We start from the raw sequence: 18,094 nt of genomic DNA, 5'->3' as shown, positions 1-18,094 counted from the left end.
GTTCTTAACTGCTGAGCCATCTCTTTCTCTTGCTTTCTTATATGACCCAGGAAAACCTTCCCAGAACTAACTTTGTGCACCAGCTGGATATAGAAGGCAATGCCCACAATTGTAAAAATACCTGAAGTTTTACCATTTGTAGCAGCAGATTGAAGTTTTGAAAGAGATAAGCAGCTATCTGAACAACCTATGCAAGGTGTATGTGTTGTGGATTTAGTCTAATGTTTGTATTATATTAATTGGCTTCCCAAAATTGCATGAAAATCCACATGACACTGAAGGTCCCTACCCCAGTTGGTCTGATTGTTAAGGTTTCCAGAGGCTAATGGAAGACTTTAGGATCTGTGGGCAAGGGAATCAAGAGGGGAAGAAGAATTAAGAACTGCCATGCAGGGAAAGCAAAAAGATCAGGCCTGAGAAGTGCAGGACAGAGAGAGAGCCAACATGTTAGAGCATGGCCCAGGAGAGCTGCAGGCCTGCATCTAGGATGAAATATAGGTTTTAGTAAGTAATAATTCAGGAATATCAGAAGGGAGAGTGTGCTAACTGCATGGAGGTTTGGAGTGGCCCAACCACTGAGCTTCTTAAGCCATATTGTGCGTGTTTCATTCTGGAAGTCAGAACACTGAGGCAGGCAGTGAGGATCATGAGCTGTTACTACTGGGGTTGATTTGAGTGACATTAATTGCCTACTGCAACATATAGGCCCTAAATTGCTTCAGTTATTGACAGAATCACAGCAGTAGGCATCATAAAGGAGAACTAAGCTGGGACTTTTCTCCACTCTGGTGGAGTGTTCCCAGGTAGCCAAGATAGGTGGTCATATATATTGCACTTTCAACGTGTCCTCTACAATTTACATTTTATTTGATAATAACAAAATTATTTTCTTTCAACAATTTGAAAGTCTCCAGTTACATATTCACAAGTTTTGCCTTTAAAAAATGAAGGCAGATCCCTTGCACAAGTCTCCATGAGCCTTTCCACACACCTTGCAGCTGGGATTGCCAATGGGTAGAGAGCAAAGGTAATTCATGGGATTATGAAAAACACCAAAATTAACTTTCTCTCATTAATTACGTGATTGTAAGGTATGTGATATGGTGGGTTGTTATGTGCTGGGTGGTCTGGTACCTATTGCCTGTTCATGACAGTGTAATTACATGGTGACTCTGGGACAGAAGTAGAGGAAATAAGGTGGATCAGGGTTGAAAAATTAGAGGATCTAAGGTTACAATGTTTAACTCACTCAAAAAGTACTTGCCTAGCTTGTGACTTCCTCAGTTCCATCAAGCCACAATATAGAGTCTTTAAATTTTTAACTAAGATTCTTACTTTAATAAATAGTGAAAGTTTTTTTCCCCAAAATACAGATTCTAAGAAAGAAAGCCTGCAAGAGGGCATGTTGGAGAACTTACCAGGTCACCCTGAATCACAGTGATGATGGAAGTGAGCAATCCCATGCTTTCCTTATAATCCCATAGTGACTTACTGGGGTTACTGGGGTAGTCATATATATTGCCTTTTTGATACATGCATTTCTATTTCATTCCAACCATAGCAATTCCTCATTAAGCATATACCAAAATTCTACATTATATCCTTTTAAGGTCTGAAATATATGGGTGGAATTTATATTTATAATCTTGAACATAAAAGGACAAATTCTTCCTAAATGTTAAGCCAATTAATTCTATGTTTGATTTTAATAATGTACAGGAGTTGGGAAGGTTAGGAGCAATATTGTAATAGCAGAGATTCATGAAGTTTGCTTATAGAACCAGAGTCAGGATATTGCTACAATTGAAATAGAAAAACTGAAGAGCTGGGAATTCCAATGGCTTCTTAGTCCAGGAAGCTGAGAGTCTAAAGAGGTCCAATAACATAGTCCTGGCTCAAAGCTAGCCTGGATGGGTCTCTGTTATAAGTCAAAATTCAAAGGTAGAACCAGGAGCCAGAACCCTACAGGCCAAGTAAATGCTCCCTCTTGGGAAGACTTCAATTTGTGCACAGATGTGAGCTGTCATTTTTGGAGTTTACTTTCACCTATTTGATAGGTTTTTGGTGGTCTTGTGTTTTTGGGGGGGTAGTTTCACCTATTTGATAGTAATGCATCTATTCAGAGTCGGCCTTCCTTACCCAGTTTGTTGAGACTCAGAACAATCCTTTGAGCAAACACATTAGGAAGTGTATTTTACCAATTTTCTAGAATTTACTCCATTGATTCAAGTTGAAAACCAAAACTGACTAACAAAGAAACATATCCAGTTCAGAAAAGAGACAAATATGGCTTGACTGTAGTGGTGACCAAGGAACTGGAAAGGATTTTGGTGGATTTTGGACAAGTCAATAATATTTGCTCTTGGATGGATAAATTGGGACAGAAGAAATAATCTAGGTTCTAGGAATTGATCTTAAACATGTGCATTGATCATATTTGTATAATTGGTTTAATGGAGGCCTAATGTTGGGGTCAAGAGGAAACCACAGTAGCTCAAATTTGAAATTCTTATTACAAAAAAGAAATAGAGATATAGTGCAGGAGGTCTAAAAGATTAATTAACCCTCTCCTTTCTATAGAAAAACACTTAGCCTTCTCCCATAGATGCTAAAGAATCTCTGTGCCTGGAAAACTAATCAGAAATAGTAGATAGTGCATATGGACAATTCTAGTCCCAAGCCAAGGGCATCTGACAATTCCAAGAGAGCTCATATACTGCAATACCCAGAAAGCTGCTGCTCCCATGTTGACTGCTTCCTTCTTTCACACTGGAGCACCAATGACTGCTACAAGGTCATTCTGAAATCAGTTTGTTATTTTTAGTCTTAGAGAGGTCTGTTTTTTTCTCTTTGGAATGTGGAGGAAAGGTGCTCATGACAACCCAAGAAGCATATGAAGCTTTGGTTGCTGTGGACTCCCTTTGTAAACTTTGTATACTTTGTAAACCCTTAAGGCAGAAAGTGGCCAGGCCTGTGGAACTCCTGCAGCCAGATTCTGCTGTGGCAGGATTTTCCCTATCCAATGAGTTTAAATATTAGTGCAGCAGGAGGCCTGTGATTGGACAGAGAAAAGGAAGGCAGAACTAAGAGTTGTAGAGACATGGACTGAGGAGAGAGGAGAGGGAAGCAAGATGGAGGTGGTTGGACAGGACGATCCAGACTCAGTATGGCTATAAATAGCCACAGGTAGATATGTTATCATATAGGGATAGAATAATTGGGGTAACTTGTCTAATCGAGGTGGGCAGCTTGTACCATTATCAATTGGCCCTGAAATTATTGTATGGGAATTTGTTTATATATATATGACTTTAATTATAAGCTTCTAGAATTTTGTTTTACTGGGTTGCTGGAATGTGAGACCACAGACCACTGGGAGTTTATGAGTGAGAAGGAACTAGCAACTCCAGAGACAAGTGAACGGGAGCTGGGAAGATAGAGATCTGTTGCTACTGGGCCTAGCTAGAGACAGAGGTGGCGATAGTGCAGCCTAGGCAGAGAGTTGCAGGCAATTGCAATGGAAGCCTGTTGTTTGACTGCAGGGGTTGGTCTGTAGTTGTTGGGTGGGGCTGGTATGGCAGTGATGGCCCAGAGAGATCACCAAGTTGTGAACACCCCACTAGAGCCATGTGGCTTGCCGGTGCCCGGAGTAATGCGGGAACTTGCCAGTCTTTTTTAATATTTCCCACAATACCCCACTCCCCAGACTTTCTTAACAGTCCCACCCATCCCTTTCTGATAGTTGTAAAGGTCATTCCCAGCACCAGGTGGGAGAATGGCTAGGCCCATCCTACAAGAAAATAATCCCACCAATCCCTGAACAGGAAAAGCCGCCAGTTTCTGATTTTGATACAGAAACATGCCAATCCTTGACCTTCCCCAAGCTCTGGATTTGAGATCTTGCCACTCACCCTGGAAATCTCTCTCTCTCTCTCTCTCTCTCTCTCTCTCTCTCTCTCTCTCTCTCTCTCTCTCTCTCTCTTTCTCTCTCTCTCTCCCTCCCTCTCTCTCCCTCTCTCCCTCTCTCTCTCTTCTTAGTCACAGTAGTTAGAAATTATTTTCCATGATAAAGTGATTCCACAAATAAGTCAAATCTGTTTCTTCATGTAATTTTTCTCTTTAATCATTCTCTATCCTCAATCTACTCAGACTGTAAGCACACGTCATTCCATTTATTATAATCTCTAATCAGTGCAAAGAAAAATCTGAAATATTTTTTGTGCTATATGTATTTCAAAAATAAAAATAAAAATTTGCAGAATTTGTAGAAACAGCTAAGTAATCAAGTCGACTGACTGCTTTTTCAGAGAAGCTATGTTTGATTCCCTGCACCAGCATGTGTTACTACTGATGCCAACTCAAGCTGCAGGGAAAGCTTTGACTGCCTTGGAATCCCTTTGCCAATTTTGTATACATTGTATACTTTGTAAATCCTCAAGGTATGTAAGTGTCTCAGCCCCTGCCTGAGGAGCTCCAGTGGTCAGTCCCCATACCCAGACTTTCTTAATGGCAGTAAAGGGTAAAATATCAGTAACAGTCTTCCATCCCCTCAAGGTGAGAAAATGGCCAGTGCCACCTGCCCCCTACCCTCTGCCCCTGCTCCAGATTTCCATAAAGACTGTAACAGTCCTTTTCTAATGGCTGTAATAGCTGTTCCCAACCGCTGGCAGAGGAATGGCCAGGTCCTACCCTACAGGAAAAAAAATCTCAAAAATCTCCAAGTTTGCCTAAATGATCTGGCCACATTATCTCTCCAGTCCTAGGCCAGCTTGAAAAGCACCCCCATAAGAAACTATTTAAACCCAGTATTCTGCTCAGCTCTCTGCTGTTTCACAGCCAAAGCAGAGGCAATCACTCTCTTGGATTCTTCTTTTATTCTTTGTGAGCTTATATTATGCACCCAAGTCCCATTTATCTCCATATCTCCCCCAAACAAAACACAACAAAAATCTTGTCATAGATGCTTGAGCATGTACTAGTTTGTACCACAGTGCACCCTTTTGTCCACATTTCTTGGAAATGTTCATTACAATGAGTCATTGGTCTTGTTTGAGGCCTCTGGCTTCTGCTAGAACACTAGTAATACTGGATCCTCTCTGGGACTCCTGTCAGATATGTTGTTGCCCTGTGTCACAGAGATCCTGCAGCTTTGAATATGTAGGACTACTCCCTTCACATGCTCTAGTAGACCATAGATGGCATAGATATAAGAGTAAACAAAATCAAAACCCTGAATCTGGGTCTGGGTGCTAGTTGAACTGGTCAGCCTGCACCTACATTACCACAACAAGCCTCTAGCACTGCCCTGGCTACTTCATCTATTGCCACACCTAGGAAGGGGACAAAGCTATCACTCCTACTCTCATGCCCCAGCAGACATTTGCCTATGCCCACCCCAACAGGACAAGCTTTATTGTACTCGTCAGGCAAGGGATGCTTTTCCAAGTACTGTAGCAGACATTTTTGGGGCCAGCTCTCCCATGCTCACAAACTCTAGGCTGGCTCCCCCGTGCCCCTGCCACCAGGGTCAGCTCTACTGTGCTTCCCAGGTAACATACAAGGCCCACACTTCAAGTGTTGCAGCTGCTGCAGGCCAGGACCTGCTCTCCTGTTCTCATGTCCCTGTTGCCAGCACTCTTACTTGCCTCAAATGGCATGAGCAAGGAGGGAGGGAATCTCTTCCTCACCCTTACTACCACATGGCAGATGAGTGGCAGGGCCAGGTGGCCCACGCTCACATCCTTGGAGGCCAGCTCACCTGAAACTCTGACAATTAGGACCAGATTTACTGTGTTTCCTGAGCAAGGTGAAGGGCCCATTGTTCTCACTATTGTAGCTGGTGATGTGCAGGGCCAGCTCTCCCACAATGCCCAGGCAAGGGGCGTGTCCAGCTCTGCACTGTCCTCAGATGTCAACATGGCATATGCCTGGCCTTTCATGGTAACAGAGATTAAGTAAGTTAATGCATGTAAATAATGTGGAAGAGTACCTGGCCTAGTTGAGGGAGGACCTTACATGTTTCCTATTCTTTAATCATCACCATAGCTACTAGCATCTTAGACTAATTTCTAATTTCCTCTGTGAATTTGGTTTAGAAAAGGTTTCACATTCATATTTTGCTACTCCGTGACTTTCTTTTATATTTACTAACCATGCCATCTTACAGACTTTAAAGGGGGAAATTCTTAGCTGTGCCTTTGATTGTCCTCATGCTACTGGAATTGTAGACTACTGTTTCAACTACCCACCACAGTATCAGAACCAAGACTTCAACTTCAGGCAAGTTTTGCAATGTCAGGTTTCCATAGGGATTTTACCTGTTGTGTTTCTCTATGCTTTTCTTCATCACTCTTTGAATGCTTTGTACCCATTCTTCCCAAATTCAAACTTCATGAATTCCCTGATCCTTTCCTTAACTTTTTATCACCACCGCCAACTCTACTTCTCACCACCAAGTGCCTTTCCTTAACTTTTTATCACCACCGCCAACTCTACTTCTCACCACCAAGTGCTTGGATCTGAATCAGAGGATTGGGTTTTAATGGGTGATGGAGAATAAGCAAAATGGAACCATACTAATGATACTGATCAAAAACCTCATGGCTAAAATTAATAATTCCCGAAACTTTACTCAGAGCCTTGTAATCCTTGTTGTATATGTAGTCACCTTTTTAAAACTTTATGGTATGGACTTTTCCAAGACACAACCCATCATCAGTTTCTAGAGCAAGACTGAAACAATAACAGGCATTGAAAACCAGTGCCTTAGACTGTGGCTCAGTTAGTGAACCAGTAGCATCAGTGTCACCTATTTATTGCTAACTCCAAATTTCAATCCCCACCAAAAGAATGAGATTTTGCATTTTTACAAATACCCAGATAACCAATCTTCACACTGAAATTTGCACACCACTACTTTAGTATTCTGATTTTCAAACATGTATGCATTGTACCTTCAGTTCTCTGTTGTCATATACTGAATGCCCCCACAATATCCACCTGTCACAACTCTAATCCCCAATTTGATGGTTAATTGTTTCCTTATCTATTTTGCAAATAACTGTTAAATTTTGGTGTGAAGTATCAAAAAACACAGGTACACTATCCCTCAATATGAAATTAATGCAGAAACACTGCCAATTCAGCCGATTTAGGAAAAAAAAAACAAAATAAGACTTTCAAAACTTTTTTATTTGTTTCTATGAATATGTTAAAGTTATAACTGTAAACAGTTCTTCTCTGCCCCCATGTCCTCTAGCATGAAGGTGAGAACATTAGGAATACCTTGATTGTTTCAGGCATGCAGCTTTGCCTATAACCATGGTAGCCAGATGATCCTGCAGAACCATGCAGGTGGGTATATATTGAGCCTTCTTGGAAGGATTACCAGCAGAGGTATAGAAGTGAAAACCCACAAACAGAACCATTAAAGTGACATTGACACTGAAGAAGGGATGCAGGTCAAAGTGTGGAACCAAAGGGAATTATTGTCACTTCTTAAGACACAATAGAATTTCCTTCCTTTTGGACTTTCTTGGGTACCATCAACCTTCTTTCCTTCCTATTTGCCCTTGCTCTAATGGGAGTGTGTATTCTATTCCAGATTTAGCAGTAGAAACTGTTGTAGTCCAAGGAAGTGTTTGTGAACCGGAAAGACCAGTCAGGAGCCAATCTGATGCAATCACACCAGGGTCTTTATTTAAGCTAGCTCAGGCTTAACTCACCACTGACCCACAGGATGGTTCTGGTGGAGAAAAGCACTGAACATTCATCTAGACAAGATTTTATAGAAAGCAGCAAGCGAGGGGTGAGTGTTTCTAATGATCAGTATCATTAGTATGGTTCCATTTTGCTTATTCTCCATCACCCATTAAAACCTAATCCTCTCTGATTGAGATCCAAGCACTGGGCAAGCAACTAATTGGGGTGCTTCTACTGTGGCCCTTAGCATAATTATCTGGTGATGGGAGCCAAACCATAAACTTAACTTCTTCTTTCCCCCTAATTGGTAGTGGTTAGGCAGGGAGTGGGTTTGTAGCCTAAAGGAGAAGATTTGTTGGTAGTTAACTTGGAAACCAATGCTAAAGGCTGGATTTCTTGGGGGAGAATAACCTGGAGAAGAAGGTCTTGTTGGGAACTAGAGCTAGGCTCAGGTTTTGTTCTGGGGAGAAGGTAACTTGAAAACTGGAGCTATTTACTGGCCTGTTAGTTTATTTGAGTTCAAACTTAGGTTCTTTAAGATGTAGTCGGAACCCCAAAATTTGGTCTCTCGGTTACTTTTCTAAGATAAAATATTTGACAAAAGAAACTAAAGGAAAGAAAGATTTATGTACATTTCAAAGGTTCAATGCATCATGGTAGAGAAGGCATGAAAGCAAGAGTTTCAGGTGGATTGTCACATTGCTTTGAAAATAAGAATGTAGAAAAGGAGATGAACACTGCTAAATAGTTTGCTCTTTTATATTTGGCCCAGGATTTTTGTCCATGAGATGCTATTTCACCTTCTATGGGTTTCCATCCAGATGAGGGATGCTAGAGCACTGCCCGTACCCTGGACAAACTCTCATAGAGCAAGGCAGGAGTCAGGCCTACCCAACCTTATAGAGACAAAGACCATGTTATGAAAGAGCCAGTTAGGCTTCTGTTTCCCCTCCAGAGAACTGTCTCCCTGCCTCCTCTTGTGTGCTTCATATTTGAATTGTTGTGTCATTAATATTTTCCTACTTTCAATCAGGCCCACATATGCAAATTAGGCACATTTTCTCCCTTGTCCTTTTTCATCCCCTCCCCACTGACTCCAGCTACTTAAGCAAGTTTCAATAAATGAGCTATCCTCCTACACACTCTCCCAGGTTGTTTATAGCTCCTGTAATTACTACTGCAGGAGACCCTGATCCCCAGCTCCTCTGAACCCTGAGACCATTAGTGGAAGGCCGAGCAGGGGCATGATAACCACAATCTTCTCACCTGAATTAATCTAATTGAGAAATTTATCATATACTTTTGTCGTATGTTAATTTTGGATAATTTGGGGGTAGTTCTAAATTTTGTCAAGATGACAATCAAGAATATCATAAAAATACTTAAATAGTTTCGGATTTGTCATTGATGCTGTTATTCTCACTCAAGTCCTTTAGCCACCATCAGTATAAACTCCTCATTTCCTCCCTCCTTCTTGACAGATGTAGCCATGTGACATTTTCTTGTCCAACTGGTGTGGGTTCCTTGAATATAGCAGAACTTTACCTAGCTTCTAGTTTAACCCAGGGAACTTGGATACTGAGTAAGAATCATCAATCAAGGCTACCCTTATTTGTATGACCCTTATTTGCATTACATTCATATACATGTAAATTATGTATGTGGTAACTCATAATAGCCTCATAAAGCTACATAACAGCTAATTTGGACTGCCATTCCTTACAAAGCAGAGTAACATGATAGGAAACTACATATGAATAAACTCATCTTAACAAAACAAGTACTTATCCAAATGGAGACCACTATGGCCCTCTATAATCAGTATTGAAGTTATTGTCTAGCTTATCCCGATCCTGCAGTACACTCAACGAACTTTTGTTTTCAGTTGGATACAACAGTGCCAAGCCATTATGAACATTAAGGTAAATAAGGCTCATTAGCCTTAAACACTGTTGCATGATGGTCTGAATAATCAATATAAATTACAGTTATTACATTTTGAAACAAAACTGTGCTTATGTGAAATAATATAAAAGTTGTCTTCTACCTAAATATGTTTCAATTATCTATTGAATAAATGTCATTTCTAATGTACACAAAAGTTGATATAGCAGTATAATAAGTTCTCGTGTTCATGATGAGAAACTGTTATCTCAATTCTTTTGCTAATTTCATTTGGTTTTGAAGAAATAAAACATTCTATTAGTTCATATACCCAAATAAAATATTGCTTGAAAATTAACTTCAATAAATGGAAAAACACAGCAGTCACCTTCAAAAGAATATTTTTTTTCCCAGATAAGCTCTCACCCTTAAGAGTCCATTTTGAGTAAATACCGTTCTAAAGAGCAACTAACTTCAGTAAGCTAAAGGGCCTTTCCCCTCTAACTGAATCAACAAATCTTCAGAGCTATATACCAGCATTCAAGGAGATTTCAATGTGCTTTCTCAAGTCAGTTTTATGTTCTTGGTTTAGATAAAAGAAAAGAAAATGACTTGCAGTTCTGTTTTGTGAATAATAAGTCATCTTGTAAAAAATCTTTTAGTCATATATGTGTCCCAGTTGGACTGGTCCCAGGAATTTCATATTTCTTGTACAAATTCACAAGAGTTCTATAATATTGGTGTTTTGAACATTGATGGATTCCTTTAAAAAATAGTGATGTAAAGAACAAAGCCTCTTTAAAAATTAACGATTATGCATTTAGAAACAATGACTTGTAAAGTCAATTAATAATTTTGGTTTTGTATTTGGTACTAATGTTCTAGAGAAAGTATATAAATACACTACATTTGAATCATAGAATTCATATTCTATGCTATAGAAATATTGGCAGGTTCATAGGACTCAAAATAGATTAGTGAAGAGTTAAAGGAAATTCTGTAAAAGTTTTCTGATGTACCACAATGGGAGATGTGGTTTTATATGCTTAAGACTCTATGCTTAAGACTTTTTTCTGGTAGCAGCAAATCATTATTTAACAATGAACCCATTAATTCTTTCCAAAGAATAGACCTAACAATAGCTTCACAATTAAAAGTTAAAACTGCAAATCATAACTTTAGAATTATAATTTAAATGAGATTTTATAAGCTATCTTATTGCTAACTGAATCCCACTATTTTTTCATCTTCTCTCTACTCAATAGAAGTACTAATAATTATCTGGTGCATATCCAACCAATATAAATATTTGCATCCATGCATTCCTGATGGCTGTTTTGACTAGCTAACTCAGCTCTGACTAATAACATGCAAAGGAAAGTAACTGATTTCTCCTCCCTTCTGTTCTCTCTATAAGTAGTGTACAGTGCACATAAGGTAGTAGTAGAGTATGGGGCTATGTACATAAGGACAACATTCTAGAAGACCAGTAAGATAAAGGGTATGGGACACTTTGTGTGGTTTTGTTGTTTGTTTGGTTTTTTTGGTTCTTTTTAATTTTTTTTTCTTCCGAGACAGAGTTTCTCTGTATAGCCCTGGCTGTCCTGGAACTCACTCTGTAGACCAGGCCTGGCCTCAAACTCAGAAATCCACCTGCCTCTGCCTCCCAGAGTGCTGGGATACAGGCTTGTGCCAGCACTGCCCAGCTGTTTTTTTTAAAGGTCCTCTGCTAGCCCACATTTGTACACAAGAGGGAAATCATTATAAAATAATAGTCCAATGTTCTTAGTGTAGAAGTGACAAAACAAAACCCTGAGACATGAGTCAATATTTACAAGAATTCAAGACAGAGGATAAATGTTTTACTGTCTGGCTTAGGGGTTTTATTGCTGTGATAAAACACCACTACCAAAAGCACTTTAGGGAGGAAAGGGGTTGTTTCATCTTACAACTCTTCTTTTTATTTTTTATATTCTTTGTTTACATTCCAAATGATTTTCCCTTCCCGGTTCCCCCCTCTCAATAAGTCCCATAAATCCTCTTCCCTTCGCCCATTCCCCAATCAACCCCCTCCTACTTCTCCGTCCTGGCAATGATTCTTTGGAATGATTTGATATGTGAGTTGTGTCTTGGGTACTCAGAGCTTCTGGGCTAATATCCACTTATCAGTGACTGCATTCCATGTGTGTACTTTTGTGAATGAGTTACCTCAGTTAAGATGATATTTTCCAGTTCCAACCATTTCCCAATGAATTTCATATATTCATTGTTTTTATTTGCTGAGTAGTATCCCATTGTGTAAACATACCACATTTTCTGTATCCATTCCTCCATTGAGGGACATCTGGGTTCTTTCCAGCTTCTGGCTATTATAAATATGGCTGCTATGAACATAGTGAAGCATGTGTCCTTACAACTCTTAAGATACATTCAATCACTGAGAGAAGACAGGGCATGAATTGACAGCAGGAATATGGTGCAAGAGGCCACGAAGGAATGCTGTTACTGGCTTGCTTCCCATGGTTCGCATGGCCTGCTCACTTATAGAACCTACGTCCAAGGGTGGCCTTGCCCTCTCTGGGCTGGGCCTACACATCAATCATTAATAAAGAAAATGCACTACAGATTTGCTTATGGGCGGTCTGGTGGAGACATTTTTCTCAGTTAATGTTCCTTTTGCCAAATAAATCTACTTTTGTTGCCTTATTGCTCTAGCTAGAACTCTGAGTACTATACAAAATACAGTTACAGTTTGCCTGCTCTTGATTTAACTTTGGTATGTTGTATTTGTCTAGGAAATCATCCATTTCATCTAAATTTTCCAGTTTTGTTGAATATAGGTTTTTATAGTTTGTTTTGATAATTTTTTGAATTTCCTCAGTTTCTGTTGTTGTGTCTCTCTTTTCATTTCAGATTTTGTTAATTTGGATACTGTCTCTTTGCCCTTTCCTTAGTTTGGCTAGGGGGTTTATCTATCTTGTTGATTCTCGCAAAGAACCAACTTTTGGTTTGGTTGATTCTTTGTATAGTTCTCTTGTTTCTATTTGGTTGATTTCTGCCCGATATTGACTATTTCCTGCTGTCTACTCCTCTGCTTCTTTTTGTTCTGGGGTTTTCAGGTGTGCTGTTATGTTGCTAGTGTAGGATCTCTTCAGCTTCTTTACCAGGGCACATAGTGCTGTGAATTTTCCTCTTAGCACTGCTTTCATTGTGTCCCATAATTTTAGTTTGAGTGTTCTGTGTGATAATTTTCATTGAATTCGAGGAAGTAATCTTTCTTCCTTCCTTCCTTCCTTCCTTCCTTCCTTCCTTCCTTCCTTCCTTCCTTCCTTCCTTTCTTTCTATCATTTCTTTCTATTCTTTCTATCCTTTCTTTCTATCCTTTCTATCCCTTTTTCTCTTTCGTTCTTTCCTTCTTTCTTTCTTTCTTTCTTTCTTTTCTTCCTTCCTTCCTTCCTTTCTATATTTTCTTTCTTTCTCTCCTTTCTTCCTTTCTTTCCATCCTTCCTTCCTCTTTCTTTCTTTCTTTCTTTCTTTCTTAACCAAGTTATTATTGAGTAGACACTTGTTCAGTTCCCCATGGCTATGTTGGTTTTCAGTTCTTTCCTTTTGTTATTGTAGTCTAGACATAGTCAATAGTCTAGCCTTAGTCCATGGCGGTCTGATAGGATGCTTGAGATTGTTTAATCTTCTTGTATCTGTTGCAGCTTGTTTTGTGATCGATTATATATAGCCAGTTTTGGAGAAGGTAAAATAAGGTGCTGACAGGAGATCTCCCATGCTCAAGAATTGGTTGGTAGGATTAACATAGTAAAAAAAATGGCCATCCTACCAAAAGCAATCTACAGATTCAATCCAATTCACATCAAAATTCCAACAGAATTCTTTGAAGACATAGAAAGAACAATTTTCATTTTGATATGGGGAAAAAAAAACCAGGATAGCGGAAAAAATTCTTAACAATAAAAGTATTTCTGGCGAAATCACCATCCCTCATCTCAAGCTGTACTTCAGAACAATATTGATAAAAACTACATGCTATTGACACAAAAACAGACAGATCTATCAGTGGAATAGAATTGAAGACCTAGAAATAAAACCACACAATTATGGACACTTGATCTTTGACAAGGAAGCCAAAAATAAACAATGGAAAAAAGAAAGTATCTTCAGTAAATGGAGCTGGTATAATTTGCAGTCAGTATGTAGAAAAATGAAAACAGACCCATATTCATCACTTTGCTCAAAGCTCAAATCCAAGTGGATCAAGTACCTCAATGTACAATATAACGTAGAGGTACACTGAATCTAATTGAAGAGAAAGTAGGAAAGAGCCTCAAACTCATTGGCACCAGTAGGAGGCGTTTGTTAAAGAGAATTCCAATGGTTCAGGCTCTAAGACCAAGAATTGATAAATCAGACCTCACAAAATTGAAAAGCTTCTCTAAGGCAAAGGACATAGTCAACAGGACAAATCAGCAACCACCAGATTGGGAAAAAAAATCTTCACTAACTCCACATCTGATAGAAGGCTAATATCCAAAACATAAAGAAGAACTTAAGAAGCTAATCTCCAAAAAAATCCAAACAACCCAATCCAAAATTGAGGTATAGAGCTAAACAGAGAATTCACAACAGAGGAATCTTGACTGGCCAAAAAACACTTAATTCAACATCCTTAGTCATCAGGGAAATGCAAATCAAAATGACTCAGGGATTCTACCATGGACCAATCAGAATGGCTAAGATCAAAAACTCAGGTGATGGCACATGTTGACAAGGATGATGAGCATGCCTCTATTGCTGGTGGGACTGCAAACTGGTACAATCACTCTGGAAATCAATCCGGAGGTTTCTCAGAAAATTGAAATTAGATCTACCTGAAGATCCAGCTATACCTCTTGGAAATATACACAAAGATGCCCCACCATACCACAGGGGCACATGCTCCATTATTATTATTCATAGCAGCCTTATCTGTGATATGCAGAAGCTAGAAACAACCAAGATACCTCACGACAGAAGAATGCAAACAGAAAATGTGGTTCATTTCCACAACTGAATACTATTCAATTATTAGAAATGAGAACGCCATGACTTTGTAGGCAAATGGATGTTACTAGAAAATATCATCCTGAGTGAGGTAACTCAGACTCAGAAGGACATGAATGGTATGTACTCACTCATAGGTAGATATTAGCCAAAAAAGTACAGAATACCTAGGGTACAATCTACAAAACTTAAGAAGATAACAAGTAGTGAGCCCCAAGTAAGGATGCATCAGACATACTTGGGTGGGAGAAGAAAGCAATCACTAGAGGCAGAGGGAGGGAGGGATCTGGGTGGGAGAAGTGAATGGGAAGATAAAAGGGGAACATGATCAGCTATGGGGGGAGATAAGAGAGAAGCCCTGAAAGCCAGCAGAATGAATGGAAATATGACCTTTAGGGGTGAGTGGAAGGTGGGAGGACCCTCTAGAATGTACCAGAGACCTGGGAGGTAAGAGACTCTCAAGACTCAAAGGGCTGGGCGGCAGCAGCAGCAGCAGCAGCAGCAGCAGCGGCTGGTCCAGAGGAAGGGCCATCAGTAGTAGAACCAAGCGGACAGGGTCTAGGCAGACCCTGCGCCCACGACTACTGGCCATCGCTGGCCAGCCAGGCTGCGAGCAGCGGAGGATTTACGGCGCCTTTCACCACACAGAAGCCACATCAGAACTCTGCCTCCTGCCAGTCAGTTACGAGGCCTCCATATTGGTTCTCGGTCGCCAGAGAAATCAGACTGAGGTACGCAAATATAACCCGAGACCAACATCGCGGGGGTCTAAGCCCGACGGGCGTTGGCCTGCACCGAGGCCCTGGGCTGATCGGGGGGCAACGGGGTGCAAACCTGGCCAGGAGGTTTTTTTCCCCCGGGCCAGCGCGCACACCACCGCCATTTTGCCTAAGGGAAGCCAGAGAGACCTAGCAGGCAAAACCAAACCGGCTAACAGGCATAGCCCGAGGCGGACATAGCAGGGGTCTCAGACGGTCAGGCCCTGGACTGCCCCCAGGCCCTGGGCTACTCGGTGGGCCATCTGTGTGCTGACCCAGCCAGGAGGTTGTTTATCTGGGCCGGTTTGCGCACCACCGCCATTTTGCCTACGGGAAGCCAGAGAGACCTAGCAGGCAAAACCAAACCAACTAACAGGCATAGCCCGAGGCGGACATAGCAGGGGTCTCAGACGTCAGGCCCTGGACTGCCCCCAGGCCCTGGGCTGCTCGGTGGGCCATCTGTGTGCTGACCTGGCCAGGAGGTCGTTAGCCCAGCAGACTCTCCCAGCACTCTCAGGGAGCCCGCCCACGCCACCATCCTAGCCACCTGACAGACCCAATTAACACTCACAGCTGAGGGGAACTTTGCCCCGACATTGGCCTGCCAGGCTTTTGCCTAGACTCAGGGCCTGAGCAGCTAGGCTAGCCTTGTGTGCACCAACCCGGTTGGGAGTCCTGCTGCCCAGCAGAGAGATCAGCACACAGAAAAGGTCCCTGCAGCATACAGCCTCAGTGCTCCCTGAAGGAGCAAACGGGCACCTTCTGGCTCACAGACACAATCTGGGGCAAAGAACACTAGGGCTGCAAGGGCACCCAAGAGGAGGAAAGCATATCAGCAATCTGCAAAAGGGAAAACCCTGCCCTCCAGTGTTGCAGAAATAGCCCTAGAGCCTCTCAGGAGGCTGTAACACCAGCCGGAGACAAGACCAATTAGCTCCAGAGAACAAGATGGCAAAGGGCAAACGCAGGAACGCTACTAACAGAAATCTAGGCAATATGGCAGCATCTGAACCAAACTCTCCAACATCAGCAAGTCCTGGTTATGCCAGCACACCAGAGAAACAAGATTTGGATTTAAAATCACTGTTCATGATGCTGCTAGAAGAACACAAAAAGGACATGAATGAATCTCTTAAAGCAATACAGGGGAACATGAATAAGCTAGAAACCCGTTTAATGGAAACACAAAAAACACTTAAAGAAATGCAGGAGAATAAGGCCCAAGAGATAGAAGCCAATAAAGAAGAAAGGCAAAAAAAACTTAAAGAAAGGCAGGAGAACTTGAGTCAACAGGCAGAAGTCATGAAAGAGGAAACACAAAAATCTCTTAAAGAATTACAGGAAAACACAGACAAACAAATGATGGAAATGAGCAAAACCATCCTGGACCTAAAAACAGAATAGAAACAACTAAGAAATCACAAAGGGAGACAACTTTGGAGATAGAAAACCTTGAGAAAAAATCAGGGGCCATAGATGCAAATATAAACAACAGAATACAAGAGATGGAAGAAAGAATCTCAGATGCCGAAGATACTATAGAAACCATTGACTCAACTGTCAAAGAAAATGCAAAATGCAAAAAGCTTGTATCCCAGAACATCCAGGAAATCCAGGATACAATGAAAAGACCAAACCTAAGGATTATAGGTATAGATGAGAGTGAAGATTTACAACAGAAAGGGCCAGCAAATATCTTCAACAAAATTATGGAAGAAAACTTTCCTAACTTAAAGAGAGAGATGCCTATGAATATACAAGAAGCCTACAGAACTCCAAACAGACTGGACCTGAGCAGAAATAACTCCCGTCACATAATAATCAAAACCCCAAATGCTCTAAACAAAGAAAGAATATTAAAGGCAGTAAGAGAGAAAGGCCAAGTAACATATAAAGGAAGACCTATCAGAATCACACCAGACTTCTCACCAGAGACCATGAAAGCTAGAAGATCCTGAGCAGATCTCATGCAGACTCTAAGAGAACACAAATGTCAGCCAAGACTACTATACCCAGCAAAACTCTCATTCACCATAGATGGAGAAACCAAGATATTCCATGACAAAACCAAATTCACACAATATCTTTCCACAAACCCAGCTCTGCAAAGAATAATAGGAGGAAAACTCCAATACAAGGAGGGAAACTACACACTGGAAAAAGCAAGATAGTTACCTTCCTTCATCAAACCCAAAAGAAGATAACCACTCAAATATAAAAAGAACATCAAAAATGACAGGACAGAGATATTATTCCCTAATATCTCTTAACATCAATGGTATCAATTCCCCAATAAAAAGGCATAGACTAACAGACTGGATAAGGCAACAGGACCCTACAATTTGCTGTATACAGGAGACACACCTCAGTGTCAAAGATAAAAACTACCTCAGAGTAAAAGGCTGGAAGACAATCTTACAAGCCAATGGTCACAGGAAACGAGCAGGAGTAGCCATTCTAATATCAGATAAAATTGACTTTCAACCTAAAGTCATCAAAAGAGACACAGAAGGACATTTCTTGCTGGTCAAAGGAAAAATCCACCAAGAAGAACTTCAAATTCTGAACATCTATGCGCCAAATGCAAGGGCACCCTCATTCGTAAAAGAAACCTTACTAAAGCTCAAAGCACACATTGCACCTAACACAATAATTGTGGGGCACTTCAACACTCCACTTTCCTCAATGGACCGATCGGG

The sequence above is a fragment of the Apodemus sylvaticus genome, chromosome X, assembly GCF_947179515.1.
Source record: "Apodemus sylvaticus chromosome X, mApoSyl1.1, whole genome shotgun sequence".
Lineage (NCBI taxonomy): Eukaryota > Metazoa > Chordata > Mammalia > Rodentia > Muridae > Apodemus > Apodemus sylvaticus.
This window is presented reverse-complemented; position numbering follows the sequence as displayed.